Here is a 12,548-nt window from a genome sequence, read left to right as displayed (position 1 = left end):
GATTTTGAAACATTTAAGTGCATCCTGGTTACTTTTATCAAATCTTTTTTTAGCCATTTGATACTCTTATGATAATTTTTTTGACAAAATGCTTTTGTTTCTTTCCTCCTTGAAATAATTTCAGGGAGTATATGTTAAGCTCATTCTATCAAAGAAGCCAGCTTTTATGACAGTTCGAAGGTGTTGCTCTGGTGTAACTGTTATAATGATCTGAGTGGTCCTATATGTTTAATTCTGAAGAAATGGTGTTAGTACCAGGTCTTTGCACAAGGACTGTAGAAGTTGAGCCTGCTTCACTCCTGTTCAAGACTCATTTGATCATAATAAAGCATCTTTAGATCTATCTTCAGAGGTTTTAATGCCACATTAGGGTGTTCTATGGCACCTCTGCCTGTTCGAGGTCTCTTACAGTCTTGTAAAAGTTTAATCAGTCAGAATTGTGGGTGTAAGTGCATGATGGCAAATCTCGAAGGAAAAAAAGCTCAGCTCCTTTGTTTATTTTTGCTTTCAAGTTTTCCAGGTCTGAGAGGATTATAGAGGTTTTTGTGCTTCAGGTAAGCAGAAGTAATGTAAAACTCTCAGGGTGCAAACCTATTAAAGTAAGTTTTCTCTTCTGTTTTTTCATTAAATACCAGTGTGTTGTGAGAGGCAGCGTTACCTGCTGTCCTCCTTGGAACTGGTGGAAACCCATCCATAATGATGTGAGTGGCAGAATCTTATTTTTACCCCTTGCTAAACAGTGTCAAAAGCTTTGTCTCCATAAAGGCATCACCTTTATGTAGTAGAAGTCTTAATTTAATAAACTACAAGAAATCATAAAGGTCTGAGTATTTTAGACTATTCTATTAAAGGTCATGTTTTTCCTTTTGACAGTAAGTTTTCCTGGCAGCAGGTGCTTTATAAAGGAATAGTTCTCTTACAATACAACTTAATCTTGCAACACCTCACTCTTCCCCAATATATTTTCATCAGGAAATTTTGAGAAGAAATAAACTCAGTTTTGTAATTTAAAAGTTCTGCTCACAAATTCATCAGATAAATGCTTTGCTGATTTCTGGCCTTGTTTTGGCACTGACTTTAATTCCTGTTGACTCCACCAAGACCAAAGTTTGTCTGCTTGTTTCTCAGAGCTTGTCATGTGTTTTGTCTGACTGAGTGGGAATGGCTTTGGAAAAGGATTAGTTAGTTGATGCAGGTTTTTCTTTCATAGCAATAAAAAAACTGCAACCCTTTCCAACCATTTAAGATCATCTTCAAGGAAGAAATCATTTTTGGTTGCTGCTATGGAGTTGGCAGCCACAAAGGATGAAGCTGATGAAATCTTGTTTACTGTGTTTTCATGTCTGCTGCTTTATTAATTGTCATTTAATTGTACTCCAAACCTTGTGTTTTATGGTCTAAGTGCAAAGCTTGGATGCTTTATTTATTTATAGAGTTTCTTTGCAGGGGAAGGTGACAGCTTGAGTCTTGGTGTGATGTCTGACCAAGAAGGAACAGAGGAACTTTCCTTATGAAATCTCACGAACATCAATGTCTCAAGTTTCATAAAGGATGTCAATAGTACTTTAAATCACTGCAATGAGCAAGTGAAGCTAACATTGTTACTTTTTTCTTGCCCTGTAGCTTTTTTTCTCTGGGAACTGTTTTGGTGTGAGGTGAACTGTTAATGAGGGTTATTTTTCTGTGGTCACTGAGACTCCCTTCAGGGCCAGGAATATTCAGTATATCCACACTGTTTTACTCAAATTCTGCATAGCCAAAGCAGTTGAAGAAACTTGAAATTGCATGCTCTGTGGTCTGTGTGAATCCCTGTGTTGTACATTGGTGAGTGTAACAACTTAATATAGCCAGAAAAGGAGACAAGTTCTTTTATTGATTACTGTCATCCAACTGTGCGATAAAACTGTCCTTCTGTAATCCAGACATATATTATTCTTAATGCTTTTTTTTTTAAGGTAGCAGGTGTCAATCAGTTGTAGGTGGCATTTTTGGTTTGGGGTTTTTGTGTGTGTGTGTGTGTGGTGGGTTTTTTTTGTTTGTTTGCTTTGTGGATTTTTGCTTTTGTTTGTAGTTTTCTCTTTTTCCTAATTGCATTGACCGTGATGGGAACAGAAGCTCAGAAGGCTCACTTGTTTTGTAAAAGCTGGTGGTGGTTTGAGGCAGGAGCTGCTCCTGACACTACCCAGCAGCTGGTGGCCATTCTGCAAGTAAGTGGTTGAAGGAAAATAGCACAACATAGATAGGAAAAGCTTGCACAGACCCGTCTTCTGGCGGAAGTGATGGGAATGACCATAGGTGCTTGTATGCTCTAGGTAGGCAGCAGCAAAGTCCTGTGATGGAAAGGGATTGAGGGGAAGGGAAAAAGCATTGGGGCTGAATCTCTGTGGATGGGAGAGGGCTGGGAAGATGAGGTGGAAAAAAGACAACCTTTGCACGTGTGGCAGCCACTGACGTGATGCTGAATTTGATGCCTGAAGAGTGCATGTGAGGAGAGAAGGAAGAAAGGTCCAAGCACGTATCTGATTCCTGAAGGTATCCATTTACAGGGCTGCAAATCAGCAGTTGAATCTGTGAGAGGAGAGATTTCTGGCATCATTCCCTCTTTGGTTTGTGAGCTGTCTGTCCTGAACGTACTGGGCACTTGGAATCTCACTGTAAAGACCTTTCCATCTGATGCATGGGGAGTTAAAGCCTTATGGGGTTTGCTGTTTCTTGTTCCTGAGCCAGAGATCTAACTTGAAGGCATTGAAGTGCACAGTTTGGTGTTACTTCAGTCTGAAGTTTAAATCTGTCCCTTCATATTTTGTCAGTGTATGGAGGATCCACACACTGCTTTTAGCATTTGTGACTTTCTTGTGTTTGTGGTGGGATCATGGGACATTCTATGTAGAGTATGAGAGTGGCATGGCTGTGCCATCAGAAAGATCTATTATCATATCGTACTTTAGAAGTTCTCACACTTGGTGAATAGTTCTGTTTTCTACTTTAAGAGCTCCACTAAAGGTCTGTAGCTGCACAAATATAGTTGCATTAAATAATGGAATTTAGCTGTGGAAAAAGATGCTTCTAGGTCATCTAGATTATGGCTTCTGAAATGTTCACTTGAACGTCCCTTCAGAAAATAGCATGACATAGTACTGCTATCACTGAGCTGCAGGAAATGCACATGAGCACATCTGTTTAGTACAGGTGGTACAATTGGAATGAGGTGGGTTGATAGTTAAAATCCAGCTGGCCAACATGTGGCTGTGGCTAACAGCAGGACACATAATGTTCCCCTTCCTCAAGAACTGTATCTATTTTTTCTTTGCTCCAGTTCCTCATAAATACCTTGGTTTTGCTGCTCTGTGGCTCACAGACCTGTTTTCAAAGTCCTGGTAGTAGGTATCACCAAAATACTTCTGTTGTTTCTGCCTGTACCTCATTCCAGGTTTGTGGATCAGGAAGCATTTTGCCAGTTCCTGATATTTTTATGTCAATTTAGGCCTTCTGCAGCCTTCTGTCACATCCATTCGTGGTCTCTTTCTGTTACATTATTCTGCCCTGAAATGCAACCTGCTGCAGGGAATACCCCCTCTTCAGAGAGAGATGCACCCTGCACCAGAGTGAAGTAACACATCTCCTTAACATTTTGTCCTTAAAAAGAGGAGCAGGTGCCTGAGCTGGTGTGAACTAGCTATCCTTACATGCAGCTGTACACCATAGCATCCGTCAGGATATAAATCCCTCAGTTTCTAGTGCAGAAAAGAGAGACACAGCAGTGGAATAGCTACCTGGGTTTGCTTTGCTCTCACCAGCGCACAGCAATATGTGCATGTGCTGTGTGAGTAGCTGAGGCACAGTACTTGCTGCTCCACAGCAACACTTCTGCATAGTGAGGTGCAGTGCTCAGTGCAGACAGGCTGAACAAACCGCTTTGTGCAGTCGTCTTTATACTCAAGCCCCATTTATTGTTGCCTTGCCCTCTGGCTGGTTTGAGAAAAGCTGAACTCCACGGAGCATGTTGTCTTGGCAGTGCAGCAACCAGGACTCTTGTCCAATCTTTGTTTAAACGTCAAGAGCTGCAGCCTCCAATCCTTCCCCTGGGGACGTGGGTCAGCAGTTCTGACTCTCAGGACGTTTCCTTAATGCTAACCTTAAACTTTCTGTTTTTTGTTAAATTTATCCCATTACATCTCAGCTCTTACAGACCCATGCTTTTGTTTTGACTAATGCTAATATCCTACTGGTATATGAAGAATATTAACAACTTTACACCTTAGGTTAGGTGTTTAAGTCCTGCGTGTATGTTGGTATTGGTAGCCTTTCTTTGTAAGGGTAGTTGTTTCAGCCCCAACTCACGTTTTTGCGTGTATATGTTAATTATGTTGTGTAACAAGCAATTTCAAGCAATGAATAAGAAGTTTGGAGTATTTTGCAGGATGGCTGGCACTACACTCACGCTAAATAACTACTGCTGTGTTGGGTCACGATCTGAATGCCTGGGGCCCAGGACTTCAGAGTATTTCATAAAACGTCTTGATGTCAGTTGTTAGTCGTCTTATGAAACCTATCCTTCTAGACATCCTGCTGCATTGTTTGTCTGAAAGTGGGGTAAGCTGCTGTGGGAAATTGTTTTCCCAGCAAGTTTTAATTGGTTGCTGGGAATTACTAAATCACTGGCTATTATTAAGAAAAGGCTTGTTGCTGTGTAAAGGTATAATGACATATTTTTGTGACGGTGGGAAGAAGTGAAGGTGCTAGAGAGTTGCAGGCTTTACTAGGTGCTTTCCATGTCTCTGACTTACCTGAAGATGAGGTGGACTATCTTTAGATTTTTTACAGTGAAATTGTGAATTTATATTGAATTTCTTTTTTGGCTAAGACAGTGTGCAAGCGAGGTAAAAATCATGAAGCTGCAGAGTAGTCACTGTAGTTAGACCTGTTAGAAGTTGGTGAAGAAGCAACAAATCCCAGTCTATTACAAGGAAGAATCCAACACTATTTGCAATGAAGGCTTAGTAAGGATTTTAGAAGACTTTTCTTAAAGCTTAGGCTTTTTCTTCTTCTAGTCCCTGTAGGATAAGTATGGCCTGGAAATAACTCTTCAGTTAAATATGATGGATACTGTTTTGGTATTTGGATACTTGTTGCTATTATGATTTTTTCCAGAACTATAAGGGAAGAGTACCATTACCTCCCTGCTTCATACTATATTTGTAATGTCAAAACCTTCTGGCTTTATTTCCATGCTGTCTTGGTAGTATTAAGTTTTGATCTGTCTTTTGTAAGAGGTCTGTCTTGTGTTACTGGTAGTCCACAGGGAGCTGTCTGTATGTGTTAGATATCTGAAACAGTCTGAAAAAAAATGGAAATAATAAAATTATTTTCTTAAACCTTTCCCACATAAGCAGTTTTATATCCATGGGATTATTTATAGGGAAGGAGATGTGAAACATCACAAGACCAGCTTTCTAATTCAGTTTTCAAAGTCATTTGTGAGGTAGGAATTGCACAGTAGATGATTCGAGTTACCAGACAACACATGTTATCAGAATCAAGCTAAGGAAATATGGATTACGTGAAATGCTCTCAGGAATGTTTGCAGCTGCTGAGAAAAACTGAGAGGATTGCTAAATGAGCAGTCGGAGAAAAACTGAGAGTTGCTAATGAGTTTCAAATAAGACAGGAGAATTAATACTTGCTATTATTTGATGTAGGTGAAGGAATGAGAACTCTGTTCTTTCAATACCCGATGAAGATGGGTGGAGCTGCGTGTCTATTTGAGAAGATGCTTTGAACTTAGTTACTTTGACAGATTGGAGAAGGAGGCTGGAAGGAGGGGTTGGGCGGGGTGGAGGGGCAGCTCTGGGGCAGGAAGTTTTGGCTGTATGCCTGCAGACTGCACACAGTGGGCCCAGCAGCAACCACTGCTCACAGCCAGGACATGAAGCAAGAGTCATCCTGTTGCAAAAGCAAATGCACTGGAGTTTGTATGTAGGATTATTATCTGTGACTCATGGAAGAGTAAAGGATGTTCTTCTGTAAAAAGAAAATAGTCTTTTCCGTGTAGGGAAGGATTCAGCTGCGACACTTTGTCCAGATTTGGGCATCACCTCGTACTGGTTTTGTGTGGAGAGTAGCAACTAGAAGAATCAGAAATGTAGAAAACTACACCTAAGTAACCATCTAAGCCTCTAAAACCCATCTAAGCAGAGCGTGAAAGAACTGGGTTTTATTTAGTCTGGAGAAAAGACAGGGATGTACTGACGAATTAGTATTCAAACATGAGGTTATAACTGTGGAAAGAAGAAAAGGATTATTTCTTCAGAGTCCAGTGCAGAGGGAGACTTGATAAAGGGCTTGAGCTGCACAGAGGGAGATATGGTACTTTAAGTGCCAGGACAAGCTTTCTGGCAGTAAGGGTTGCGCAGAGTGGAAGGGGGCTCCTGTTGAGAGTCTGTGGAGCCTCTGTTATGCACAGTCTGAGCTCTTGATCCTATCTAGCTGCCCTTTTCCAGGACCCTGGCAGATCTTTTCTCTGTGACCATCTCTGTTTTTTGAAAATCGCAGCATAGTGTGTGGGACGGTTTGAAGAGAAAAACATGAAGTGTTGTTTTCAACCAGCACAATTCTTGTTTTGGTGGCTTGGCTGTTGGTAAGTACTATGGTAAATTACAGAGAGAGTGATAGTATAACAGTAGTGATAACTGCAAAAATAGATCTGTGTTCCAAATGGCCTTCTGTTGTTAAAAGTTGTATTTTAAGAAATATGTCTTGCTGATGCTTTTTTCCCTGGTGACGCTTAGTTTCCAGGCAGTATTTATGAAAAGCTACTGTGCATTTCTACGTTTTATTTTCTGTGTCTACGCTGTTCATTAGTTCCTGTGATTTTTTATTTGTTTGTTTTTCTGTTTCTTCATACCACAGTTTCTGTTGCCGACCCCTTACTTTTTCAAATGCACCTGGAGAGTACAAGTGTGGTGTCTCTTGACACAGTGTGTGTGGAGGGAAGGGTGAGCATCTCCTGTACATTCTTTACCCTGCTTCTGAACTTGCTTTCATGGGGAGGTTGGTACCATTCCAGGCTGGGGGGCACTCTTTCCTTTTCTTTTTGTCTACTGGGGAAGACCCCTCTGATCATTAATTTGAGGTAATTTAGTTTAATGTTTCCCAATTGATATGTTAAAACTAGTTTTCAAAAAGGGAGGGGGAAAATGGTATTTTGTCGGGGAAACTATACTTTTTCATCCTATTTTGTATATTTTTTCATGCTTGTGAAATAAGCAAAGTTGGGACTGAAGATTATGACTGTATACTGTAAGGATTAGAGAAGAAAAAAATTTTTAGCTCAACCTTTCAGTATTTCAGAGCTCATCTTGGCATTTAACGGAGCAAATAAATGTGTTTTTAATGAAGAGTTCAAAAATATATTAGTTTTGTGGTTCAGCTGGGAGGCAAAAGCTGTGGTTTTGTTCACACTTGAAAGTTGTAGGCTGTGTTGCATTTTAATGATGCCATTTGAGCTGCCACAACCAGGGCTTTGCCTGTGTTTCTATAGAAAATGTACGTTAAACGGGTTCAATCAGAACACTAAAGAATTATCCCGTAATCAAACACCTCGTAAGAAAAATTTGTTCAAAGTCACGTTTGGGAAACTTAGCCAGCCATTTATTAATTATTTACTTCTTTTCTTCGCTTGCCCTCCCTTCCCCAGTGCATTTTGTGGGTGAGGCTCTTGGCATTTCTTAGCTGGAGGGTAGAGGCAGAGTACCAGGCAGAGTAATGCCAGGCAGAGCAGCAGTTTGGCCTTTAAAGCGAGTCCCTCTGGTCATCCCCACTCCCCGTGGGTCTGTTGGGCACACGGTCTTTCTGCTGCACATGAGCTGGGTCCTTCTGGATGGAACCTGGAGGCTCCCATCGATGCTGGTGCCAAGTGCACTGCTGTTTCCTGCTTGTGGGCCCTGAGGATTGCTTCAGGCGGTGTGTGTGGTGGTGGCAGAGTGCTTATCTCAAGTTAAAAACCCGACCCACGTAGCATGATTCATGTTTCAGCAACCTTGGCACTGGTACTGCTTTGATCTACAGATCTTCTTGCATTGCTCAAACTTAATTGCTTAATGTGAGGTATAGCGAGTGTATAGAGAGTGTCAAGGAGATGGGAAGAGGAATCTAGGATGATTTAAAAAAACGACAAAATGAAAAACCCCAAACCAACCAAACACCTCCTGCCTCCCTACAAAAAAGAAAAAAAACAAACACACAAACACAAAACCCCCAAAGACAAAATTAAATCAAAGAAAATTAATATAGCCAAAACTTTAAAATTTTGTACAGTCAACAAACAGGAGATATAATATATTGTGTGTTCCCCTTCTCCCTCTGCCTCCTCCCCTCCCCCACCTCAGATTGTAAGGAAATGTTTTCCTTTGATGCCACAGCTTAAGTTGAGCAACAATAGTTGTAATAAGTAATGGGATCTGTGCCACTCCTCAGTGGATGGGTGGTTGTATCCTTTTCTTGTACTGCAGATGGGTGGAGAAGCACAAATGTTAGGGCATGGTGCTGACACTCTGGCCAGAAACTGCCTGATTTTGGTTAGAAAAATATTGTCATCTTCCCCGTTTTTTATTCCTTTTCTTTTGGTGGGATATGCAGTGATCAGTTCCTTGGTTTTTACTTGAATTTTTGCTCTCTAATACTTTCTTCTCCACCTCGTAGCTGTCCTGTTTTTTTAACTTCTTACTCCAAGGCATGGGGCAGACTGCCTGCTAGGACAGACCCTGGTCGAGCTGCTGACATCTCTGAGGAGCTGCAACTAATCTGTTGGGTGTAACGACTTTAATGCTTTTGCCATGTACATTACAATAGGGCACAAAACATAAATGTGCTGGATCCTGCAGGAAGGGAATGGGGCAGTTGGTGGAGGCAAAAATTCCTTCTATTCCCATAATTAATACTGCTCAAGGCTCTGGACTAGATTAAAAAGGGTGAGTAAGCAGAATCCCTGCCAGGGAAGCTGAGCTATCTGGGATTGTCAAGGAGAGGTCTGAAGGAATGTCGTGAGGAATTAAACCCAGAGCCACATGGAGCCTTCCGTCTTTACTTACTTTGCTTGTCCTCCTATGCATTTATAAGCATGCTTGATTCATAGAAGACCCTCTTGAATGACAAAAGCATCAGTGTATTTGGAGAAATCGACACCTTAAGCCAGCTGAATAAGTGTGCAGCTATCTCAGCTATCTGAACGTGCTTGGTGTTTTCGGTTTTGGTGTTTTTTGGTGTTTTTTTTTTTTGTGTTCTCAAAACAGGGCAGAGAAAATACTAATTAAAGTTTCATTTTGTTCGTATTGGTAAAGTTGGTTCCCGTTCAGGTTAGGAGGGTGGCAAAATCAACTTTGAGGTTATTCTTACAAATTAATTTTTAATTGTAGTACTTAAAGCATTTATATTGTAGTATGCGCACAATACGGCTGATCCACTTTGTTTTTCTACATATTAAAGTGAGAATTATGGAATTTAAAGCTTTATATTATGGATGTGTCATTTACTTATGAAACTTGCAATAAAAAGATAATACACCCTTCACTTACTTGCCAAAAATTAAGTTGTAGCTCAAACTTGAAATGCCTGGTGTCACTCCTACTACCTAAATAGCACTCCTTTCATTTTTTTAGGAGCTTGTGATGTCATCAGCTGAAGCGAAAACATCTACCTCATGACCTGGCATGTAAGTGAAGGAGGAACTGATATCTAAAAATAAATAAATGTGTGTGTTGGTGTTTACAATGTGTAAATTGAACCTATGTACCTTCAGCTTTCAGATATCTCCTTTTAAATGAAAGCTTTTTGAATTTTAAAGAAATAAAAAGTCTTTTAAAGGGGAGAAAGTCGTAAAAGAAGCTGTTAACATTAAGATTTCAGCCTGCAGAACTCTGTGTAATAATCTCAAAATCTACCTTGATGTATCCAATAATACTTGGAAGGCTGGTAGGCATAGATGGAATAATTTTATCTTACCACAATATTTACATGTGCTGCTTCTACTCCTTTTTATCCTGTGCTTCTTTTCTGGATATAAATTCTGGTAGTTGTGATGAATGCGTAATATACACAGTGATACCCTTCCTAAAATTAAAAAGTCTAGTTGTGCAGAAGGTTTAGAGTCTTTTATGTACTCAAGACACTTCATAGTGAACTTTCTGCAGCTTTGTGACACTTCTATTTTTTTCCCTAAAGTAAGCAAAAATATTTCAATCCTCTGCAGAGGCGTTTTCAGAGGTTCTTTTTTTTCTTTTTTTGTCTGCCCACTCTCTGCTTTTCTTTTATGTGGCTTAGAGGATTAAAGTGCAGTCACTGCTTTGAGGGGCCGATGTCAGTGGTAAGCTGGGTTTTCCTAATTGGTGCCAACACCTGTCCCTCATTATGAAGCCTCGTTCAAGCTGTCCGGTGAACCGAGGTAACCAGTCTCCCTTACATGTCTCTAATGTGATTATAAAGCCCTCTCCTGATACGAGTTTTATTACTTATTCGACTTTTGGAGTGATATGGAAAGTGAAGCTAAGCTGAGCCATTTGGCTGGCTAACAAAGATCATAAGGAGTGGCAAAGAGAAGGATGCAGTCATCTCAATTTCAAGACTTTTCCTTCAAAGCTTGCTTCTGCTTTGACTGTTTAAACTGAAACAAAACAAAAAAAGAGGAGGGGATGGTTTTTTGTTGTATTTGGGTTGTTTTTGGGTTTTTTTTCTTAGTTTTCAGTGTCAGATACTCTGAATTTAGAGACCAGATCTACAGATTCCAGCTGAGCTGTGAACATCTGAGTGCAGCTGCTATTGTGCATAACCCATTGATTTTCTGCAAATAGAGCTTTGGCCTTGACTACTCTTGCACCATCTCTTTGTCTTCAAGGGGTCAGGGCTTAGCAATTCTTTTCTACACAAAACAGCATCAGCCTCTCCTCCCACCTGATTCTGCGATGCATTGTGCGTTACCATTGCAGTTGGAAAGTATGACCTCAGACAGAGGAAATCAATGGCTTAGATGAGATGGATCACTGTCATGTTTGGGCTTTACAGGCAAAAGTTGATGTTACATGGTTACATTCTTCTGAGTAGTTTAAGTATGTTTTTAAGAGTTTATCTTGCAGAATTCAAGTGTGCAGAAGTGCAACATGCTGGCTGGAGGTTTTGGGTTATTTCCCTGTGAGGGAGGAGAGAGACAGAATAACTTCAGATGTGTGTCTTGGAAAGGTTTGAGATAATAAACCTGTAAGAATCACATGAGAACACTGTGCTAGTTATCCAGATTTGGAAAAAAGGAAGAAAATGAAAGTGTAGTTGATTCTTAAACTTTAGATGTGGAATTGGTAGCCTAGTTATTAAAGGGATTGAAGATCTGCAGATTTGAAAAGAACTCAAAAGAAAATCCTGAATGAGTAGTGCCCTAAGTTGCATGTAGAATATATTTTTACAACATGTTTATTTGGTTTCTCTTAAAAAAAAAATCATCAACTCGAGCACATTAGGAGTGATCTCATCTTTTACTTAATAGTTTTTACCAAAATAGCACTTTACAGTGAACAGCAATTAACAAACTCTTCAGGGCAACAGTATGTCAACTGTCAGAATCTCTGCTAGTTGTGCTCATCATAATCAAAATATACTCATTTCAGTATTTATCATGGTCCTATAGACCACCTATCTGATCTGTAGTCCACACAGGTCAGGTTAGGAAGTGATATATTAAAGAACAGTAAAATCCATCCCACAGAGATGAGTTAGGAGTTACCAGTATGTCTGGTTTCAGATGAGCTCCCTTATTGCACTAGGCCAATTGCTGTCTCTGATAATGGTCCACAGTGGACACCTAGGGAAAGAAAGCATTATAAAGCTCTTGTAGACTCAGTTTCTTGTAAAATTTTGACTTGGGGATTTCCAGCAGATTGGCATGACATGTTGTGTTTAATAGCCCTTGTTCTCCAGTTGCCTAATTTTCTTCAATCTGTTTGCTTTTCAACCTCTGCAATACCCTGTAGCCTGCAGTTTCTCTAAGTAATTTTGTACAATACAGCTTTTTTTTTTTCTTTTCTTCACTTGATTACTTTCCTTTGAAGTTTGTTCTGTAACTTTTTGTGTTCCTTGTCTTCTGGGCCATGAAAAGCAGTGAGCAGTCTCTTAATCCTGTTTGCTTCTCTTTACCACTTATGACAGATCTCTCCTATTCTGCACCCTGCTTTTTTCAGCTAGTCTCAGTCTGTTTAATCTCTTACCTTAAGGCCATGGCATGCTTGCCTTACAGCTGTAGTTGGAAGTTCACATTCTGCAAATACTTCTCTAGTGGTGTGGAGGGGAGCTACAAGATGCTCCCTTGCTCTTAGCCCGAATGAGTGATCCACTCGAATGAGTGATCCCCTCATGTTACTCATCCACAAAGCTTTCTCGGTGTAGCCAAGTGGGTGTAGCAAATGAAACCAGACAGTACTTGTATTAGTGCTTGTCACCTTTCCTCTTGGGCCTTACCAGAAGGATACCTCTCTTGCAGCAATGTACAGTTGTCTGTGCTGTTCTCT

General features: G+C 40.3%; 1 protein-coding gene across 5 annotated transcripts in view; it reads left to right on the top strand.

Moving 5' to 3' along the window:
- The window catches only part of JADE3 (jade family PHD finger 3), a 72,293-nt gene that overhangs the window by 8,160 nt on the left and 51,585 nt on the right, over positions 1-12,548 (top strand). The window contains exons 1-2 of one of the 5 annotated variants that reach the window (XM_050331597.1): positions 6,462-6,995; positions 8,851-9,709. The exons of 1 other annotated variant lie outside the window; for it this stretch is intronic. The gene's annotated coding sequence lies outside the window, so the exon portion shown is untranslated. Of the gene's footprint in view, positions 1-6,461; positions 6,996-8,693; positions 9,710-12,548 lie in introns of those variants that run through there. 3 more of the 5 variants (XM_050331599.1, XM_050331596.1, XM_050331595.1) reach the window with 3 other exon arrangements.

This window comes from Myiozetetes cayanensis, unplaced genomic scaffold (genome assembly GCF_022539395.1).
Source record: "Myiozetetes cayanensis isolate MyiCay16 unplaced genomic scaffold, myiCay2020 scf5-8, whole genome shotgun sequence".
NCBI lineage: Eukaryota > Metazoa > Chordata > Aves > Passeriformes > Tyrannidae > Myiozetetes > Myiozetetes cayanensis.
The sequence above is the reverse complement of the archived record's forward strand: the minus strand, read 5'-3'. Positions and strand labels throughout refer to the sequence as shown.